This window comes from Canis lupus, chromosome 19 (genome assembly GCF_048164855.1).
Source record: "Canis lupus baileyi chromosome 19, mCanLup2.hap1, whole genome shotgun sequence".
Taxonomy (NCBI): domain Eukaryota; kingdom Metazoa; phylum Chordata; class Mammalia; order Carnivora; family Canidae; genus Canis; species Canis lupus.
Window position 1 is genome coordinate 1,548,299 of NC_132856.1, and position 9,589 is coordinate 1,557,887.

Consider the following 9,589-nt stretch of genomic DNA (forward strand, 5'->3'; position numbering starts at 1 on the left):
GTAGCAAAGGCAGTCCTAGGAGGGAAGTACATAGCAATACAGGCCTACCTCAAGAAACAAGACGTCTCCAATACACAACCTAACCCTACACCTAAAGGAGCTGGAAAAGGAATACCAAACAAAGCCTAAAGCCTACAGAAGAAGGGAAAAAATAAAGACGAGAGCAGAAATAAACAATACAGAAACAACAAAACAGTAGAATGGAATAACGAAACAAAGAGATGGTTCTTCAAAATAATTAATAAAATGGATCAAGCCCTAGCCAGCCTTATCAACGAGAAAAGAGAAAAGACGTAAATAAATAAAATCACAAATAAGAGAAGAGATCACAATCAACACCAGAAAAATAAGACAATTATAAGGGAATACTATGAAAGATTATATGCTAACAAACTGGGAGACCTGGAAGAAATGGACAAATCCCTAGAAATGTGCAAACGAGCAAAACTGAAATAGGAAGAAATAGAAAATGTGAAGAGACCCATAACTAGCAAAGGAATTGAATCAGCAAGGCACCTGGGTGCCTCAGTGGTTGAGCATCTGCTTTGGCTCAGGTCATGATCCCAGGGTCCTGGGGGATCAAGTCCCACATCAGGCTCCCCGCATGGAGCCTCATTTTCCCTCTGCCTATAGCTCTGCCTCTCTGTGTCTCTCATGAATACATAAATAAAATCTTTAAAAAAGAAAAGATAAAAAGATGAGAAAAGACCCAAATAAAATCACAAATGAGAAAAGAGAAATAACAACCAACACTAGAGAAATACAAACGATTATAAGAGAACATTATGAAAAATTATATGCCAGCAACCTAGAACCTGGAAGAAATAGATCAATTCCTAGAAATATATAACATAGCAAAAATGAAAACGGAAGAAATAAGAAACTTGAACAGACAGATAACCAGCAGAGAAATTGAATCTGCAATCAAAAATCTCCCAACAGGAGATGCTTAGATCAATAGAACAGAATGGAAAGCCAAAAGAAGATACAAACCTGTAATTCTATGATCCATTAATCGACAACAAGGCAGGAAGGAATATCCAATGGCACAAAGACAGTCTCTTCAACAAACCCTAACCCTGACCCCAGGATAAGAACAAATGGTGTTGGGAAAACCAGGCAGCCACCTGCAGAAGAATGAAACTGGACCACTTTCTTACACCATATATATAAAAAATAAATTCAAAATGGACGAAAGACTTAAATGTGAGACCTAAAAGCAGGAAAAGAAGAAAAGATAAGCAGAAACGTCTTTGACATTGGCCATTGGATCTTCTTTCTAGATATGCCTCTGAGGCGAGGGAAACAAAAGGAAAAATACTATTGGGACTTCATCAAATTGAAAAGCTTCCGCAAAGTGAAGGAAACAACCAAAGCTCAAAGGCAACATACAAAATGAGAGGAGATATTTGTAAACAACCCATCCAATAAAGAGTTAGTATCCAAAATACATAAAGCAAATATAAATCTCAACATCCTAAACACAAATTATCCAACTGCAGATGGGCAGAAGACATGAATGGACTTTGTCTCTGACAAGACATCCATATGGCCACCAGACACACACGGAAAGACACTCAGCGTCACCATCAGCAGGGAAATGCAAACCAAAACCACAATGAGATGTCACCTGACAGCCGTCAGAATGGCCAAAATTAATAACACAAGAAACAACAGGTGTTGGTGAGGCTATGGAGAAGGGGGAGCCCCCTTACACTCCTGGTGGGCATGCGAACAGGTGCAGCCACTGTGGAAAACAGTGTGGAGGGTCCTCAAGAAGTTAAAAGTAGAGCTACCCTACGATTCCAAAATTGCACAGCTAGGTATTTACCCCGAGGATACAAAAGTAGTTTAGTAGATTCGAAGAGGAACACGCAGCCCAGTGTTTGTAGCAGCGTTATCAACAACAGAGGCTCAGTCTCAGAAGGAAGTCGGCCTTCAAGCCAGATTTCAGCTACCTTCTCATTTATTTGAGTTAGCCCCTGGATGCATTCCAATCATGGCTGGTACTGGGAAATCACCGTCCTGCATCGAAATACCACAGATGTTTAGGCCTGCAACCTCCACACGCTTTTCACGCATCTTCTGCTGGCATGGAACACAAGGATGTTGAAAGCAAGGCCATAAGCAGTCAAGATGCAGGAGGGTCCTGCAAGCAGCTCGCCTCCCACAGGTAAGCAGGTCTTGATGTCAGCTTTCAACTAGCTTCTTTCTTCTTGGAGTTAGAACTTAGCCCCTATCTTGGCACGGAGATTCTAGGGAAGTGCCCTACTCGTCCCGGAGAAACAAGCTTTCCAGGCCTGCGACTTGCCACTGCATTCTCTTGCAGCATCCCACAGTCCCCAAAGATGGGATGTTAGCAATTACAGCCTCAGGCAGCGAGCAGGTGCCAGGGACACCGGTTGTGTTCAACTCTCTGGAGTACAGATGTCTTGTAGCCAGCTTCGAAGGACACTAGCTCCTATAGGAGTTCCAAGCATACAGCATCCTACTGTCAGAATTTCCATTGCAAATGGTGTCTTCAACTCAGAGACACTAGCCCTCCAAGCCTGAAGCTTGTCTCTTGCCTCACACGAAGCTACTGACAAGCATTTCCAATGAGGATGTTAGAAACTGAATCCACAGGCAGTGTGGACCTGCGAGGGATAACACGTGTGCTCAGCTCTCAGAAGAAAGTATGACTTGAAGCTAGTTTTTCCCTAGCCTCGCATTGGTGTCTGTTCGAATCTAGCTGCATTCTACATGACGATGTTCCTAGGAAGTCAATGTATTGAACAGGGAGATACCAGACTGCTATGCCTGCAACGTTCACTTGCTTCTCAAACAACTTGGTTCAGAAATCGGATGTAGGATTTGAGAAGCTAACTGTCCAGGCAGTCAGGAAGGGGGACGTACACGTCATGAGCAGAACCCCCAGAAGTAAGTAGGCCTTGCATCCAGCTTACAACTAGACTCGCTCCTATGGGAGTTTTTGGCTAACTTCTTTGTGCGGTAGGATTGAGCCTTTTGAAAGCTGTCTTGACCGTGCAGATCCAAGCCTTCCTGGCTGGCAGTTTTCCATTTACCTTTCATGCACTTCTGTCAGATATCTAAGGAGGATGCGTGAAAGTCAATCCACAGGCACTGTGGAACTGGGAGCAACGGCATCTTGTCTGAGCTCTCAGAAGTAAGTAGGCCTTCAAGGCCGATTTCAGCTACCTTCTCATTTATTCGAGTTATGACCTGGATGCATTCTAACTGCGCCTGGTACTGGGAAATCGCCATACTGCAGCGAATACCACAGACATTTAGTCCTGCAACCTCCAAACTTTTTTCTCACTTCTGCCAGCATGGAATACAAGGATTCTTTTTTATAATAAATTTTTTTTCTTGGTGTTCAATTTGCCAACATACAGAATAACACCCAGTGGTCATCCCGTCTAGTGCCCCCCTCAGTGCCTGTCACCCATTCATCCCCACCCCCTGCCCTCCTCCCCTTCTACCACCCTTAATTTGTTTCCCAGAGTTACGAGTCTTTATGTTCTGTCTCCCTTTCTGATATTTCCCACACATTTCTTCTCCCTTCCCTTATATTCCCCAAATGAATGAGAACATATCATGTTTGTCCTTGTCCGATTGACTTACTTCCCTCAGCATAATAACCTCCAGTTCCATCCACGTTGAAGCAAATGGTGGGTATTTGTCATTTCTAATGGCTGAGTATTATTCCATTGTATACATAAACCACATCTTCTTTATCCATCTTTCGATGGACACCGAGGCTCCTTCCACAGTTTGGCTATTGTGGACATTGCTGCTATAAACATCCGGGTGCAGGTGTCTCAGCGTTTCATTGCATCTGTATCTTTGGGGTAAATCCCCAACAGTGCAATGGCTGGGTCGTAGGGCAGGTCTATTTTTAACTCTTTGAGGAACTTCCACACGGTTTTCCAGAGTGGCTGCACCAGTTCGCATTCCCACCAACAGTGTAAGAGGGTTCCCTTTTCTCTGCATCCTCTCCTACATTTGTGGTTTCCTGCCTTGCTAATGTTCCCCATTCTCACTGGTGTGAGGTGGTATCTCATTGTGGTTTTGATTTGTATTTCCCTGATGGCAAGTGATGCAGAGCATTTTCTCATGTGCACGTTGGCCATGTCTATGTCTTCCTAGGTGAGATTTCTCTTCATGTCTTTTGCCCATGGTGTTGAGTTTAATAAGTTCTTTGGTGTTGAGTTTAATAAGTTCTTTATAGATCTTGGAAACTAGCCCTTTATCTGATACGTCATTTGCAAATATCTTCTCCCATTCCGTAGGTTGTCTTTTAGTTTTGTTGACTGTATCCTTTGTTGTGCAAAAGCTTCTTATTCATTTTTGCTTTGGTTTCTTTTGCCTTCATGGATGTATCTTGCAAGAAGTTACTGTGGCCGAGTTCAAAAAGGGTGTTGCCTGTGTTCTCCTCTAGGATTTTGATGGAAAAGATCCTGAATAGCCAGGGGAATTTTAAAAAAGAAAACCATAGCTGGGGCCATCACAATGCCAGATTTCAGGCTGTACTACAAAGCTGTGGTCATCAAGACAGTGTGGTACTGGCACAAAAAGAGACACATAGATCAATGGAACAGAATAGAGAATCCAGAAATGGAACCTCAACTTTATGGTCAACTAATATTCACTAAAGGAGGAAAGACTATCCACTGTAAAAAAGACAGCCTCTTCAATAAATGGTGCTGGGAAAATTGGACATCCACATTCAGAAGAATGAAACTAGACCACTCTCTTTCATCATACACAAAGATAAACTGAAAATGGATGAAAGATCTAAATGTGAGACAAGATTCTATCTTATTAATTCTTTCAAAGAACCAATTCCTGGTTTTGTTGATCTGTTCCACAGTTCTTCTGGTCTCGATTTCATTGAGTTCTGCGTGAATCTTTATTAATTCTCTTCTGCTGGGTGTAGGATCTATTTGCTGTTTTTCTCTAGCTCCTTTAGGTGTAAGATTAGCTTTTGTATTTGAGTTCTTTCCAGTTTTTGGATGGCTGCTTGCATTGCAATGTATTTTCCCCTCAGGTCTGCTTTTGCTGCATCCCAAAGATTTTTAACAGTTGTATCTTCATTCTCATTAGTTTCCATGAATCTTTTTAATTCTTCCTTAATTTCCTGGTTGACCCTTTCATCTTTTAGCATGATGTTCCTTAACCTCCACGTGTTTGACGTCCTTCCAAACTTATTCTTGTGATTTAGCTCTAATTTCAAAGTATTATGGCCTGAAAATATGCAGGGGACGATCCCAATCTTTTGGTATCGGTTAAGACCTATTTGTGATCCAGTATGTGGTCTATTCTGGAGAAAGTTCCAGGTGCACTTGAGAAGAATATGTATTCAGTTGCGTTTGGATGTAAAGTTCTGTAGATTTCTGTGAAATGCATCTGGTCCAATGTATCATTTAAAGCCCTGGTTTCTTTTGCGATGTTGTGCTAGAAGACCTATTGAGTGTAGAAAGTGTATTATTATATACAAGTATAAGTGTATTATGTCACCAAGTCACCAAGTATAAGTGTATTATTATATAAGTATGTCTTAACTTTGGTTATTAATTGATAGATACACTTGGCAGCTCCCACATTCGGGGCATATATATTGATGATTGTTAATCCCTCTTGTTGCATAGATCCTTTAAGTATGATATAGTGTCCCTCTTCATCTCTTACTACAGTCTTTGTGATAAACTTTAGTTCATCTGATATAAGGATGACTACACTTGCTCTCTTTTGAGGATCATTTGAATGGTACATGGTTCTCCAATCTTTTATTTTCAGGCTGTAGGTGTCCTTATGTCTAAAATGCATCTATTGTAGACAGTAAATAGATTGGTCCTGCTTTTATATCCAGTCTGAAACTCTGCACCTTTTTATGGGGTTATTAAGCCCATTCACATTCAGAGTTACTATTGAAAGATATGAGTTTAGTGTCATCATGATACCTATTCAGTACCTGTTTTTGTGGATTGTTCTATTGGACTTCCTCTTTCTTTTACAGAGTCCCCTTTAAAATTTCTTGCTGAGGTGGCATCCTAGTCACGTATTCTTTCAGTTTCTGCCTATCTTGGAAGCTCTTTATCTCTCCTCTCTTTTGAATGAGAGTCTTGCTGGATAAAGTATTCTTGGCTGCATGTTCTTTTCATTTAGGACCCTGAATATAGCCAGCCAGGCCTTGAACTCGGCCACAGTAAATTCGGCCTGGCAGGTCTCTTTGGAGAGATGTGTTGTTAGCCCAATACTTCTCCCCTTAAAGATTAGGGATTTCTTGTCTCTTGCTGCTTTAAGGATATTTTCTTTATCTTTGGAATTTGCAAGTGTCACTCTAAAATATCGTGGTGTTGTATGGTTTTTATTGATTTTAAGGAGGGATCTATCTCCTCGGTCTGAATGCCTTTCCCCACCACCCCCCGCCAAGTTAGGGAAGTTCTCAGCTATTATTTGTTCAAGTATGTTTTCTGGTCCTTTGTCTCTTTCGGTGTCCTCTGGAACCTCAATTAAACACAGATTTTCTTTCTGAGGGTATCCTTTATTTCCCTTACCTTTCCTCATGATCTTTTGTTTTTCTCCTTTTCCCTCTGCTTCCTTCCTTGCCATCAACTTGTCTTCTATGTCACTCATTCGTTCTTCTACCTCATTAACCCTCATTTAGGATCTCCAGTTTGGATTGCATCTCATTTAATGATTTTTAATTTTGGCCTGATTAGATATATATTCTGCAGTCATGAAGTCTCTTGATTCCTTTATGCTTTCTCCAGAGCCACCAGTAGCCTTAAAATTGTGCTTCTTAATTGGCTTTCTGACATTGAATTGTAATCCAAATTCTGTAACTGTGGGAGAGAGTAAGATTTCTGATTCTTTCTTTTGTGGTGAGTTCTTCCTCCTAGTCATTTTGCTCAGTGCAGAGTGGCTAAAAACAAGTTGTACTGGAAAAGTAAGGAAAAAGGGGGAAAACAAACAAAAAACAAGGAGGGGTATCCTCTGATTCTATAAGTCCCTCTACTTCCCCTGGAGCTTTCCAGTGCTGCTTGGTTAAGAACTTGCTCTTTCCCTCTCCTTTCAGCTGGTCTTCTGGGGGAGGGGCCTGCTGTGCTGATTCTCAGATGTGTGCACTTGGGGGAGCTGCCCCGCCCCTGCTGGGTGCAGGGCTCATTGGCAGATGTTTATCCTGGGAGGCCCCTGCTCCCTGGCAGCCCTGCTCAGTCTCAGGCACAAGGTGACACCAGGAGGAACAACAGTGGCGGCAGCCAGCTCTCCAGCCCTGAGTCAGCTCGCAGTAACTACTGCTGTCTCTCAGTCCGCAGAGGCCTGGATGCTCTGATCTGCATAGCTCGGGGTTGGCTGGCAGCAGGAGCATCCTCGCTGTCATGTGTCCTCCCAGCCTCTGCCTTTCCCAAGGGGAGCACCGGACCCTGGGCTGTGTCCCCCGTTGCCCTGGGCTCCGGGGCCTGCGCTGCTGGAATTGGGCTCCCAGGGCCACCGCAACCCCCTCTGCGCGGAGCGGCCACCTGAGCTGCTCCCCGGGCCCTGCTGGGCGCTGGCTCCAGGTCCTTTGGCCTGCGGTGTGTGGACCACTTTCCCCTGGGGCGCACTTCCTCTGTTAGTGCTCCCGGGAACCTGGGGGCTCCACTGCCCCTCCTGGGATCCTGCCCGAGTTCCCTGCGAGCGCCTTTCCATCCAGGAAGATTGTAAAGTCCCTGCTTCTCTGGGATTGGGCTTTCTTGTTCTGGAGGCTCTCGCTGCCTGGCCTTAGCCTGGCTCCTCGCTGGGGCCCCTTCCCCTGGATGCTTTTTTATTTAGTTTTTTCTGTCTTCCTGCCTTGATAGAAGCGTGAACTCTTCTCACTGTAACATTCCAGCTGTTCTCTCTTTAAATCTCAGGCTGAATTCATAGGTTTTCATGATGATTTGACAGTTATCTAAGTTGGTGGAGACAGGTAACTTGGGGATCCTACTCTTCTGTCATCTTGCCCTGCCCCTGATTTATTTATTTATTCGAGAGAGAGAGAGAGAGAGAGAGAGAGAGAGGGGCAGGGGGAGAAGGTGACTCTTTGTAGGATCCCAATGCGGGACTTGATCTCAGATCTCGGGATCACGACCTGACCCAAAGGCACCCGCCCAACCGCTTAGCCACCCAGGCATCCCCCTATAATGTATTTTTATATAATGTTAATATAAAGATGAAAATTAATAGATAAAATAAGAAAATAATTAAAATTCAATAAAATATAAAACTGAAAGACTAAAGAATCATAAGGAAAAACCGCAAATTCTATGTACTGCTTTCCCCAAGAGCTGGAGTTTTGTATTTTTCTGATGGGTAAACGTGGTATTAGCCAGAAGTTCTTGCTGTTTTTCGGGAGAGGAGTTTGTTGTACTGGTTCTCATGTGTCTTCGCCTGGGCAGAATTGCACGGCCATTGTCAGGGGACTGGGTTCAGCATAAGTGGCTCTGAAGTCCACTATGTGGTTGTTTTGCTGTCTGAAGACTCTTAGCACCATAAGGGGAATGAAAATGGTGGCACTTCAATCTCTAGCCCCAGAGCTGAAAGTTTGTGCCTCCCACTCCTCAGTGACCTTCACAGAGAACCAGTCAATCACTCGTATCCCCCTGGTTTCTGTCTGAACTTTGTGCTCACCCAGCGTCTGACTGAGCATTTTTATCTCAAGCATGTGACCGTCTCCAGTCTCCAAGCTTTATGGACTCCTGGGTGTGCACCTGCACCATTCTTCCCAGAGGAGGAAGGGTGGTCTCGCCGTGGTTCTGCCTCTTGCTGGGCCTCTGGATAGCAGTTGCCTGATCCCACAACGATTCATGGTCTATGGCAATACCAAGTAGAAAGCCGGCCCTTGGACTCACTGTATTCTGCTGGCTTCCCTGTTCCCGTGCTTGTGGACTCTAATGCACTCAGGCACTCCCACTCTTTGTGTGACCTCAGAAACTCTGAGACCATGCTGTCCCACATGGGATTCCTCCCCACTTCAACACCTGAGCACCTTTCAGGCAGACTTCTAAAAGTCCTGATTTTGTGCTCCACTGCTTGTAACACTTTCTAGTGCTGATTCTGAAGGCTGATCCCCACCCCCCGCAGTTTATCTTCCAACATATTGCCTCAGATTCATTTCTCTGTGCCTACCTTGCAAAAACTGGTTGATTTTCTATTTATAGAATTACAGTAATTCTTTTCTCAGAACTGTGGTTGATTTCTCCTTTGTTCAGAATGATTTGATAACTATCTACCTGAATTCCAGGGACCAGACAAAATTAGGGCCCCTACTCCTCTGCCATCTTAACTACTCTGGGTTGGTTTTTATACATGCCCATGCTGTCCTCCAACAGAACATGGCAGACCTGTGCAATCAGGAGCCTTTTAATAGTCAAGTGTCTTTTCAAATCCCTCATTTATTCCTGCCTCACACTCAGCTTGGAGATAGTGAAGGGATGATTGATGTTTGGAGTGGTTAGTGATTTGTCCTGGGTGGCAGGTAAGTGAAAGGCACTGCCAGTCTAGAATGTCCTCTTATTAGGAGGATAAACTTCTTGTTCCTAATAGGACAGCCTAGTTCCTGCCC